Here is a 13714-nt window from a genome sequence, read left to right as displayed (position 1 = left end):
ACATACGGACATCACACACAGCCATGCCAAAGGCAGGATTCGAACCTGCGACCGTAGCGGTAGTTCGGTTCCAGACTGTAGCGCCTAGAACCGCACGGCCACTCTGGCCGGCCAGAAAGATTCTCTTGCCGATAACATACACTACTGGCCATTAAAATTGCTACACCAAAAAGATGATAAACGGGTATTCATTGCACAAACATATTATACTAGACCTGACATGTGATTGCATTTTCGCGCAATTTGGGTGCATAGATCCTGAAAAGTCAGTACCCAGATCAACCACCTCTGGCGGTAATAACGGCCTTGATATGCCTGGGCATTGACTCAACACGATACCACAGTTCATCAAGAGTAGTGACTGGCGTATTGTGACGAGCCAGTTGCTCGGCCACCATTGATCAGACGTTTTAATTTGGTGAGAGATCTGAAGAATGTGCTCTGGCCACGGCAGCAGTCGAACATTTCCTGTATCCAGAAAGGCCCGTACAAGACCTGCAAGATGCGGTCGTGCATTATCCTGCCGAAATGTAGGCTTTTGCAGGGGTCGAATGAAGGGTAGAGCCATGGGTCGTAACACATCTGAAATATTGGATCTCCACTGTTCAAAGTGCCGTCAATGCGAACAAGAGGTGACCGAGACGTGTAGCCAATGGCAACCCATCTCATCACGCTGGGCGATACGCCAGTATGGCGATAACGAAAACACGCTTCCGATGTGCGTTTACCGTGATGTCGCCAAACACAGATGCGACCATCTTGATGCTGTAAACAGACCCTGGATTCACCCGAAAAAATGACGTTTTGCCATTCGTGCATCCAGGTTTGTCGTTGAGTACACCATCGCAGGCGCTCCTGTCTGTGATGCAGCGTCAAGGGTAACCGCAGCCATGGTCTCCGAGCTGACAGTCCACGCTGCTTCAAACGTCGTCGAGCTGTTCGTGTAGATGGTTGTTGTCTTGCAAACGTCCCCATCTGTTGACTCAGGGAACGGTACGTGGCTGCACGATCCGTTACAGCCATGCAGATAACATGCCTGTCATCTCGACTGCTAGTGATACGAAGCCGTTGGGATCCAGCACGGCGTTCCGTATTACCCTCCTGAACTACCGATTCCATATTCTGCTAACAGTCATTGGATCTCGACCAACGCGAGCAGCAATGTCGCGATACCATAAACCGCAATTGCGATAGGCTACAATCCGACCTTTATGAAAGTCGGAAACGTGATCGTACGCATTTCTCCTCCTTACACGAGGCATCACAACAACGTTTCACCAGGCAACGCCGGTCAACTGCTGTTTGTGTATGAGAAATCGGTTGGAAACTTTCCTCATGTCACGTTGTAGGTGTCGCCACCGGCGCCAACCTTGTGTGAATGCTCTGAAATGCTAGTCATTTGCGTATCACAGCATCTTCTTCCTGTCGGTTAAATTTCGCGTCTGTAGCACGTCGTCTTCTTGGTGCAGCAGTTTTAATGGCCAGTAGTGTACATTTCGCGTAAGGTCCACGAAGATAAGATACGAGGTATTAGAGCTCTTACGGAAGCATATTGGTACTCGTTTTCCCCTCGTTCTATCTGGGAGTGAAACAGGAAAGTAAATGACGCAGAGGTACGGAGTACCCTCTGCCACGCACTTTGCTGTGGCTGCAGGAGTATTCAGGGGGGTCCATTGATCGTGACCGGGCCAAATATCTCACAAGATAAGCGTCAAACGAAAAAACTACAAACAACGAAACCTGTCTAGCTTGAAGGGGGAAATCAGATGGCGCTATGGTTGACACGCTAGATGGCCCTGCCATAGGTCAAACCGATATCAACTGCGTTTTTTTAAATAGGAACCCCCATTTTTATTACATATTCGTGTAGTACGTAAAGAAATATGAATGTTTTAGTTGGGCCACTTTTTTCGCTTTGTGATAGACGGCGCTGTAATTGTCGCAAACATATGGCTCACAATTTTAGACGAACAGGTAGGTTTTTTAAATTAAAATACAGAACGTAGGTATGTTTGAAAATTTCATTTCGGTTTCCCCCTTCAAACTAGACAAGTTTCGTTCTTTGTAGTTTTTTCGTTTGACACTTATCTCGTAAGCTATTTGGCCCGGTCACGATCAATGGACCACCCCGTATATTACTGATATAAATTTTCAATCCAGAATCAAGTTAATTAAGATAGCACTAAATTTCACTTAAATCTATAAAAATTTTATAGATATTTCACTTTTGAGGAAATCTCAAGTCTGCTAAAACCAATTGCTGCAAGCTTCACAAGTGCAGAGTAAGTGCGTTACAGCATGAAAACATAGTCCGAAAGGCCAATGAAGAATATTTTCATTATTTTCCATGATTTTGAGGACACTGTGTTTTTTTACTACAGAGCATAAAATACATGGTAGATTATCTAAGCGTTAGAATTGGAATACAATTCAAAAATTTCAGCACAATTTTATTTCACGGAATTAACAAAGTGCACCAAATATTATAATTGTATCCGTAGTATTTTAGTGTATCATCTTAAACATACTCTGTTGGAAGTGAAGACCTGTGATTCAGCGTCGTTTTATTTTATACTAGCTGACAAAGTCGGCATTTCACGGGTATTCGTTTCGCCAATTTTCTATTGAAAACGAAAACAAAAAATGAACCATGTTTGAAGTTTAATATTCCGGACTGTTTCTATACGCTGGTCGCAGCTGCTTCCCGTATCTACAAGTTGATTTTGCAAACGTCTATACGGCAACGCCTCTTCATAGCCCAGTATTTGGTGATTGTTTGCACTTCGTAGTTGAAAGCTGTCACAAGCACTGCCAGGTTTCTGGGATTTCCTTAAGTTGACTCGACTGCAGGAGCGTCTCGGCAGTAAAAAATAAATGTATATTTGTATTAAACTTCATGCATGATGCGGCGTTTCTTCACAAAGTTCACTGCTTATGTATGTCTTACAATGATATATTTGTGTAGGTACATGCAACTGCATTTGTGGATACTACCTGCAACATGTGTTGCGAATAGGGCAATAAATTTAAACGTCAAGCACAATGCGCACTTTTTTACGCATCTCAGTGTTTATGACGTCTTATTTCCTGAACTGTGAGTGATACCATGATATAATGTTGTAGGTGCAACTATGTATGGTTGAAATCGGTCTAGTGGTTTAGGAGAAGATACGGAAAACACACACACAAATACATCTACTTTTATAATAAGTGTGGATTAGCAATTAGCAGAGGAGCTGTGTTTTTGCAGCTTCGCTAAGATTACATAAATGACTAAAGGCATTTTGTAATCACGAGATAGGTTAGCGCCGATTTGCAGAGAGTTCTTTCGTTGGCTGTCCCGCACTCGTAAGTGCCTTTACGATGGCTGCATAGACCCGGCATAGACTCCATCCTCAATCTCCACTGCACAGTTACGATAAGTAAGTCGTGGGAGACACCTGCAGTATTCCTCAGATGATGGTCGCAGGTAGTACCTGCCATGCCACGCCACCCCCCCCCCCCTCCCCCTCCGTCCCCTATAATTAATAATTATAATGCTGGGTTTGAGATTTATCTCATTTAGAATACTAGCTTCGTCCATCCACAATACACAAAACAATCATAAACTCATTCCCTACCGCTACTGTCCGTCTATGCAACAAGCTACTCTGCATTCTGCTCACATTTCAGTTCCCTTTTTCATTTAAGAAATATCTGAAGCAGCTAACTTTGTCAGTCTCGCAACTTTTCTGTAAAGGGTGAACATTAATGAAACCGAAAAGCTGCAGGGACGGATTCCTGGAAGAAAGATCCTATGAATAATCGTCCTGAAATGAACGGTGTGCGCGCAACGACAACAAATTGTCCTGGAACACAGTGCAGAGCTGCATCGCATCCACGTCACAACAGATGTTCAAAGCGCCTTCATGGAATTGTAAGTGATAGGGATAATAGCGGTAGTCATGCAGGATACACATAATCGTTCTCTGGCTTACAGCACATTGGCGGGCCACTTGCCTGGAGATTGTACTAGGGTTCGTCTGAATAAGCTGTTGAACCCGGTCCTCCAAGTCCGTCGCCTCCCTGCGTGTTGGGCTGTCTGAAAGGACCCATGACACACAAACGCCCAAGAAGGGCGCGAAGTATTGAGTAATGTGGTGTCTGTGAGGATGTTTGTTTTGGTGTGCCCCTGCTGCGCCTCGACCGTTCCCTTCTGCTTGGCCGACACAAACACCATCTCGGCCTGTAGCGCCGGCGGCACGTGAACAATTTACAAACTTATCGGTTTCGAAAATGCTTTCACCCTTCGACCAAAATCCAATGCCCGTGCCCTTTTGGACGTCAGATAATTTGCTCCGTTTCCGCAATACGACTACGACTGCATTGTTTTCCTTTTCCCCACGACACACTTTACGTATCATTCACTGCTGCTGCTGTCACCTGCCGTCTGTGAATGGTTCATGGACGCTGAGCACAGGCAGTGGTCACATTAATGCGACTGGACAATGTTTATTCCGTCAGTCACAGAAAAATACAAAGAATTATTCAGTTCATTCTGAACTTTCTGAACAATTTTGAACTATCCTTTTACAGTTATGTTTGAACATAAGTTAGCAAGTATATCACACAACTCACACTTTGTTTCTTCGTAAGGAGCGCTTCAGGACATTATATACCCGGTGTTTAGACGCAGCCTCTAGTGAGATTCTTTGGTCGGCAATTCTGCGTCTTAAAATGCAGTGTGTCTTCTTCTTCTTCCTCTCCTCCTCCTCCTCCTCCTCCTCCTCCTCCTATGTCACGAACTAATTCCTCACAGCCACCTTTTACCTTTTGAAGAAATAGTTTGCAACAGTTATATGTCTCCCGAAACAGACTATGTAGTGATAAGTCTGGTAAATTTCAATTATAGATTTTATCAACATAGCTTAGGATGTCTTGCTTGAGTCTTTCCCAACGGACTAGCTGTAAACACGGTTCTCGAGCGAGACTTCGGATGTCATTGTGAAATTCCTACAACGTTTCGTCAGCGCAGCTGCCCGACATCTTCAGGTGTGGCGAACACATTGCTGAGGCTGTGACCGGAAACTCTTGTTTATGCCAGTCAAAGAAGAAATTGTTCAGGAGCGAACGCGCCAAATTCAGTTACCAGTAGCGCACATATCCTAATCTGTAGAGGGAGAGGTAGTTACGCCGCGTATCGGACAATGTACCAGCAGCTTCGACGCACGCGCAGACACTGTCAATCACACTGTGCGCATCCGTCGGCGGCCCCAGCGCCCTCTGTCGGGATCCGCCTGTCGAAATACGTGCCCGCACTGGCGTGTGCCCATCCTCGACGTTATCTGCCTATAGCGGCACCGCAGCGTCATCCCTTGTACGACCAACATTTCTTCTTTGTGGTCGCTGTGATTTTAACCTGGCCAGCGCTGAATCCCATGCCTTGATAAGCTGCTTGTGCCGCTGTTGAGCAGATTAGTCGAGCTGCGAATTTCCACTGCTTCTTTAATAACGCCGCCCCAGAACGTTGACGTCAACGAGAGAATTTTGGTGCATCCGTATTCTACATTGAGTCGTGTACGGAGAAAATGCTCGTCCACTGCATATTTCACTGACTGGTCCAGACGTGTGTGTCGTCGATGTTTGACACATCTGTCCTCTACGGCGCGACAAGTTTGTCCTATGTGTGACTTCCCGCAGCGACAGGTGATTTATAGAATACAGGTCTTCTTAAACCAGGATCATTTTTCTTGGATCTAAAAGAGCTCTGAGTTTCAATGGCTGGCGGAGACGCATTTAATATTGTAGACATTTTACGACGACATCCGACATCCCGCCCGAGACCCATATTTAGGATAGGACTTATTTCGCTGAATAAAATAGACATAAATTTTAGAAGGCGTGATTCTTGTAACGATTTTGTTCAGACTTTTAAACGGAAGTAATGTAAAGTCCTGATCACTGTTATGTGTTTCGCAGAAAGAAATCAAGCGAGTATGTGCCGTGATTTAAAAAAAAAAAAATGAAAGCTGTAGTGTATTCCGCAGATTTCATACGATCTTTGCAACAGCAATCCAGTCTGATTTTAACCGTTATCATATTAACACAGCAGAAATAGTTGATGAAATTAACAGCATCATTATTTCTCTATCGTACTGATTCGTTTGGTTCTTAACAGCTACCTTCAATTTGAAAATTACGAATTGCATCCGAGATGACGCCCCCTCTCCCATGTCATACTAAGTAACTTTAAATTTCTGTTTCTCCACCAGGTTTTATTTCAGGTGTGTGGTATCGATTGGAAGGATGCCACGGCGTAGCTGCCACTTAAGTTGGCACTACGATAGGCAACGACGACAGCGCCCTCTAGCAGGCGCAGTTCAAGTCTACGAGCACCATTGCAGATTCACCTCATTTTCATCAGGTGCCAACAGCCAGGAAACATCGCTTCAGCTTAGTTTGCTATTGAGAATTTGCATCAGTTACGATGGGGCCACAACGTCCCACCTACTTGTCATCGCCTAAAGTTGTGTAATATGTTTGCATATGTTTATACACTAGTAAACGTGCTTTAACTGTATTTGCAGTACCGACGTGTATTACCTTTTCTTGCTCCTACTCACGCGCCGCCCTCTACATCTACATCTACATTTATACTCCGCAAGTCACCCAACGGTGTGTCGCGGAGGGCACTTTACGTGCCACTGTCATTACCTCCCTTTCCGGTTCCAGTCGCGTATGGTTCGCGGAAAGAACGACTGCCGGAAAGCCTCCGTGCGCGCTCGATTCTCTCTAATTTTACATTCGTGATCTCCTCCGGAGATATAAGTAGGGGGAAGCAATATATTCGATACCTCATCCAGAAACGCACCCTCTCGAAACCTGGACAGCAAGCTACACCGCGATGCAGGGCGCCTCTCTTTCTGTGTGCCACTTAAGTTTGCTAAACTTCTCCGTAACGCTATCACGCTTACGAAATAACCCTGTGACGAAACGCGCCGCTCTTCTTAGGATCTTCTCTATCTTCCAGGAGAGACACAAAAAATAAGTCGCTCTACAAGTACGTATCACCCAGTTTTTATAACGACCACACAGAAATAATATGATTAAACCATGACTAACACATTTTTGTGGCACCAACTAATTTACCATTCATAATGATATTTCATATATTATGTTGGTGACGTTTTTGTTTGGAATTTTGGTATTCCGGTTGCTGTGGGTTTAGTTATCAACTGTCACTTTCATTTGTAGTTCACTGTCGCTATTTGAGTCTACGTATTGTCATTTTGTCAGTTGGAGATAGTGAGCGGAGCTGTAGAAGCTAGAAAATGGAATGCCAGCTGCATAAATCGGAACATTTTCGACAAATTCTTGTATTTGAGTTCAATACAGGGGTGACAGCGGCGGAGGCAGCCAGAAACATTTGAGCTTTGTATGGGGATAATGTCATTGGACACAGCACGGCAAGAAAATGGTTTTCGCGTTTTTCCACGTTTAGGAAGACTTTCGGGGTTTGGTCAAGATCGTTTAAATGCATTAATCCACAATGATCCACATAAGCGTACTCGAGAACTGGCAGATTTGTTGAATTGTAATCATTCCACCATCGCGTGGCATTTGCATACATGGGAAAGGTTCAGAAATTGGGTTTTGCGTACCGCGTTCTCTAAGCCAAAATCACAAAAATCAGCAGCTGGTCTTATGTGCATATTTGCTTGCTCGTCATTAATTGGTTCTTGAACAGTACCGACCATTCCTACAATGTATCGATTCTGGTGACGAGAAATTGTGTCTTTATGCCAACATAGGGAAAAGAAAGGAATGGTTGAGCTCAAAACAGAAATTCCCCGTACAAAGATCTGCGCGCATCCACAAAAGACAATGTTATGCCTCATATGGAACAGCGACGGTGTGGTGTACTACGAATTGCTTCCCAGATGTGTAACCATCACTGCTGACATTTATTGTCAGTAACTAAGACGTCTTGCAGACGCCATCCAAGAACAACGACCGTACTGCTTGAATTGGTGCTATCCCACATTCTGCTAGACTGAAGAAAAACACTACACAGGAGTTGAGATAGGAAGTCATTCCGCATCCACCTTATTCACCTGATCTTCTGCAGTCAGATTTTCACCTTTTCCGTTCTCTGTCGAACAGTCTTCAAGGAACCTTCTGGACGAAAATGCGCTCTGGGCATGGCTCGACGAGTTCTTCGCCACAAACTCACGTGATTTCTATAGTCGCGGAATCAAAAAGTTACCCCAGCATTGGCCGACTATTGTAAATAGTGAAGGAGTTGCGTGTATAAGTTGTGTTTATTAAACACTACGAACTTATGCATCACTCTAATCATATTCTTAGTGTGTATAGCGTGTAGAGAGAGAGGGAGAGAGAGAGAATGAGAGAGAAAAAAGAGAGAGAGAGCACTGTGCAGGCTGGTAAATTATTTGTATTTTAGTAAGTAGCATAACCACCTGCTCTGTAATAAGATATCTTTCTTCCTCTATCTTGCCCTGAAACTTAGGAACACAGCGACAAATACCTTTCTTATAGTGAACAGCTTGGTGCTTGCTGCGAGAGCTGTTGGACATTTATGTCGCGTTATACGCTACAGTTAGCGATATTTGTTGCAGGTAACAGTTTAGGTCGGTTTCATATTCGAAATCCGCGTGTGGTCGCACTCTGCAACTCGTAATCAATTTATTCGCCTGCTGTTGGAATAATGAAGCAGTACGCGGTAATACAGGCCTCATCCAATTGGTCGCCAAACAAGTCCAGCTTTCAGATGCGTCATCAAGCTTAATCTCATTACTGTCGCGTGACGGGATTCAGCGAATCACCGGCGCAGCACCGCGACCCAGTGAGGTCGTGCATGTCGACATATGCAGGGTACATGACAACGTCACTATTAGGCACTCTTTTTATAAATGTGATCGCAGCTGGGACGCGTAACCTTCCAAGAATTTTCTTGTGCTGTTTCATTGTCTTAACTTAATAAGCCTTAGCAGGGTTCACGACGGGGCAGAATCTGTCAGTGATAATACTGTATTGCACTATTGAAAGCTATGGTAATGTACAGTCCCGTAAGAAGTACGCTGTAACCAGCCAGGGAGCGTTTTAATCGATATTATCAACAGAACTGGAATTAGGAAATGCTGCTTGAAAAATTCGAATACAACTATTCCGCCATACAGTGGGACAGTTCGTGAAAGTCATTATAAATACAATCTAGCGAATACAGTCCGTTTCCGCCATACAGTGGGACAGTTCGTGAAAGTCATTATAAATACAATCTAGCGAATACAGGCCGTGAAGACTATCTATCTATTGCCCGCTACTATGAATCAGGTGAAACCCCCGACATGAATAGATCGTTTTGCAAGTCAATTATCTTCTGCAGTTTTTTTCTCGATGAAAGCTTTTGGCATTATGTTTTCAGACATCAGTTCTTCATGACGACCCCACTGGATCGTCTTGCATCTCATGACGCTTCTAATATGATATCAACGCACCATATCATACGCCTCTGTGTTTTTCCGTTGTCATCAGTCGCCTCCATCATTCCTAGCTCCAGGAATTCTGCCTGCCGCCCTTCTTTCGGAAATGTCAAGTGTATTCCTAGTTGTCCATGCTGTAAATGTGGGAGGGCGCACGTGTTGGAGAGGTTGTTTCGACTACGCTGCAGAAGTTTCGCTGGAAATCCCTTACACATCCAGCATTCGGTTACGATCCCTCCCCGTGCGATTTTTACATTTTCGGAGCCTTGAAGGAAGATATTCGTGATCGTCGATTTGCTTCGGTCGAACAGGTGCACGCCTGGGTACGATCACTGTTCCGTAGGCAATCGCAAATATTTTTCCTAGAAGGCATTGATCGGCTTGTCTCGAAATGGGATAAATGTACGTTCTTAACTGATATTGGCGATTAATTTTGTAACAATAGACAGTTTGCTTACTCTTTTTCCACCTGTCTCCTTTTTATTTCACTGCCCCTATACTGGGTGTTTCACAGTTCATGTTACAATCTTCTAGAGGCTGTAGAGGGGACTTAGTACATCACGATTTACTGTACTTCGGAACCCATCTCCGGAAACATAATCCAACGACGATACAGGGCGTCGAAGATACACACGCCAGCACCTGTAGATGATTCCGTAATGATGTTACAAACTTTAGGTCCTCTCCAAACTCTGGAAGTGTGTAATATGAATTGTGAAACATCCTGTCTAATGGCATAGTGCATTACATCGGAAAATCCATGAGGCACTTAGCGGATGATGCAGTTGTATACATACGGAAGTTGCAAGACTGGAAAAATGTTCCGAAATCTTCCCAGACCTGCAGAGGAACGACACTTGATACAATGATTGACGTTGGACGCTTAATACAAAAGAATGTAGCTTACTGGAGATAAAAGGCGGGAAAATTCAGTATTGTTTGATTACATCATTCCACGACAAACACTGGAAGAAGTGTCATCCGTTAACTGCACGGAATTACGAGATCAAAGCGATTTAAAGTGGAACGACCATATAAAATTAATTGCAGAAAGGCCTTATGCGAGACAAATTCACTGGAAGATACCTTAGAAGGTGTAGTGTATCTACGAAGAAGGGCAGTAGACACACTTGACTGATATATGACTGTTGCTCCTCATCTGGGACTGTTACCAGGTAGGACTGATGCAGAAAATCCAAAGAAGAGCGACGCGTTTCGTAACAGGTTCATTTAGGGAGTGCTATATTGCCGCGGAAATACCCATACAATTACATTGGCAGACAAGAAGGACATTGTGCATCATGATGTGGTTTACTATTAAAATTCATAAAAGAGTCAACCACCACATTGCTTCCTCGTACATAAATTTCATGAAAAGACAATCAGGAAAAATTAGAGTAACTGAAGCTCATACAGTGGCTCACTAAGAAGAGTTCGTATCGAGCAGCATTCACGACTGCAAGAGGAAAGGAGACCCTCGTACTGAACCCGTTCTTTTAACTACAAGTAAGAGAGATAAGGACATTATGGTAGTTAGGGACAGTTTCGCCATTCTTGTAAAAAATGAAACAAGGGAAGACAGGAAGGGGGTTGAATACGTAATCCAGGATATTTCTTTCTGAAAGTAGGATGGTTTTACTCAGGACTCCAATACATCTCTTTATTCCCCATTCCTTTGGCTGCAAAATCCTATTTTTCAACACAATATCCGTTCAGTGCGACGGCCTTACACCACCTTATTGGCAGGGTCTGTATGCTCACTGGAATTGCTCTACTGGTCGACGTCGGAGCCAACGTCTTCCTGCATCAATAACCTCCTCCACATCCACGTACTGCTTCCCTCGGTATGCATCCTTCGTTGGTCCAAACAGATGTAAGCCGGAAGGTGCGAGATCTGGGATGTAGAGTGGATAAGAGAGAACAGTCGAATGAAGTTTTGTGAGCTCTTCTCTGGAGCACAGAACTGTGTGAGGCCTTGCGTTGTGTAGCAAGGTGTTTGACTGTGATTCGACGATCACGTCGGACGAGAGTATCTGCACGTTACAACACTGCAGGAATCACAGCTGTGTGTGGCAGGCTGACACGCGGTAGATCGGACGGGTTTGCGCGACCTTGTTGCGATGATGACAGATGCATCAACCAACGACTCACCGTGCTTTTGTTCACTGCCAGGTCTTCGTAGACATCCTGCAAGCGCCTATGAATGTCTGTGATGCTCTGGTTTTCCACCAAAAAGAACTCAATTGCATCTCTCTGCTCGGAACGCATTTCCATTGCAAAGGCCATTTTGAAAGCTGCATATAGCGCCACCACCTATCGGAACTTCTTGAAACTATAGGCGCTGAAACGAGAATATTCCAGAAAGCTCCACAACGAATTCTGTGATTTAAAGCCAAAATTGTCCGAGAAAAAGAGTTTTCCGTTACTTATTGAATGCCACTTGTACGTATTGCTGGTATGAAAAACACAGTGAATGTGGTATTTGTAGTCCCACCTTGTAATGAAGATAGTAACAATTAATAGTCCTATCATTGAGGGGAGTCTGAGTTTTTTTGAGCTGCCGATAAAAGCGTCGTGTATTCTCTCTACCACGACAGAGGGTATAGGTCCGTCATATGTTCATGAGTAGAAAGTGGAAGACAGTCCCAATTTGGAATTTTTGGAAACTATCAGGATGGGATTAGATCAAGTTCATGGGGTAGGCCAACAGTGCACCACGTGGTAGAAATGTCTCCTGAACACTAAACTGCATGTAGGATTATATCATAGAAGGTATCAAGAGACTGGGTATCCACAACGATGTGTAGAGAGTGCTGTACCTAGAAATATGCAGACAAGCACTCCACTATGGCGAAACCCATTTCCTTTCATTGTGGAGACAATTCCCACAAATGCAAAGACTGTCCAAAAAGGGAAACGTGCTCCTGTATTTATACTCAGCAATTAATGGGCTGAAGAGATCTCAGGAGATAGCAAAGTGATAAATATCAATTGCTGATCTGCCGGCTACTCCTGTTAATCCACCCTCCAGCGTAACTTTGGAAATCTCTTGATGCAGAAGAAAATACATTTACCCTGTAAAATGAGTGATTGGATGACTGTCACAATAATTTGCTAAAACTGTAGATTCACTTGCTAACTGTCAGTTCAGAATGAAGAGATAGTGAGTTCTTAGACTTTTGCTGCTGAGACGGAAGTGATATAATCCAGTCACATCATTCCTCCCCTCGAGCGGTATCTGCTGACAAAATTTCTTTAGTATGAGTCTAAGTGAACCTCTCTCTATCAAAAACGGTAGGTAGAGGTCGTGAAATTTTTCTCACCTGGATTTCATCGCAACATCGGAAAACTCACAGACATCGCGACCTGTTAAACTCCGTTTCTGACACAGTTTTGCTGTGATATTTCTAGAGCACTAGTTAAGTCCGGATTCTTTAAAGAATGTAACTGTCATACACAAAAAGCTTCAAACGTCTGATTAGTTCACAAATAAGTTAACATGTTAAACATTTGATGTTAAGCATGTAAGCGAGAAAACTTTAAAAAAGGTTTGAAATTGTGCATAAAGTTTTGTAGTAATTTGTTAAGGACTCTCATTATGAAACAATGGACGTATATAATCTGGGTAAAAGAAAGTTTTTCGACCATCCAAATGTGTATGACGTCATATCTCCTGAATTGAATACAGTTTTGCAGCTACGGTAAGTGGTACATTTGACTACTGTCTGAAAAATGTGTTCCGAACAGCAGGAGTAATAAATTAAAACGTCATTTCTGATTCTGAAATATTACTGAATGAATAGCGAAAATATAGTAAGAGATAAACTTTTTTCCTTTCCACCGTTTGTGTTGGGTTTCTGAGAGAAAAACTTCCGTAAAGATTTTGAAATTATGTGTAAAATTTGTTGGAACTCGTGAATTAGCTCATTACCAAACACTGGACGAATAAAGTCCTGGTGTTTGTGCGCCGTCATGTACGGTGCCTCAAGACACACAATTTCCAGCTGAAAAAATTGTGTCCTTCAGTTAGACTTCTAATATAAGATTATACCTCTTAGAAAGTGGACTATAAAAATTTAAAATGCTGTCAAATTCGGTGAATAATTATGCGAAATATTGACATTGAAGTGTTTGTGCAACCGTTCTTTGGTTCTTGGTTCCGAGTTCTTGAAACTTTGTAAGTTTGGTCTCTCCGGAAAGTTTGACAGTTTCCGTTTGCCATCAAGATTCTG

Source organism: Schistocerca serialis, chromosome 2 (assembly GCF_023864345.2).
Source record: "Schistocerca serialis cubense isolate TAMUIC-IGC-003099 chromosome 2, iqSchSeri2.2, whole genome shotgun sequence".
NCBI lineage: Eukaryota > Metazoa > Arthropoda > Insecta > Orthoptera > Acrididae > Schistocerca > Schistocerca serialis.
Note: the sequence above shows the minus strand (reverse complement) of the source record.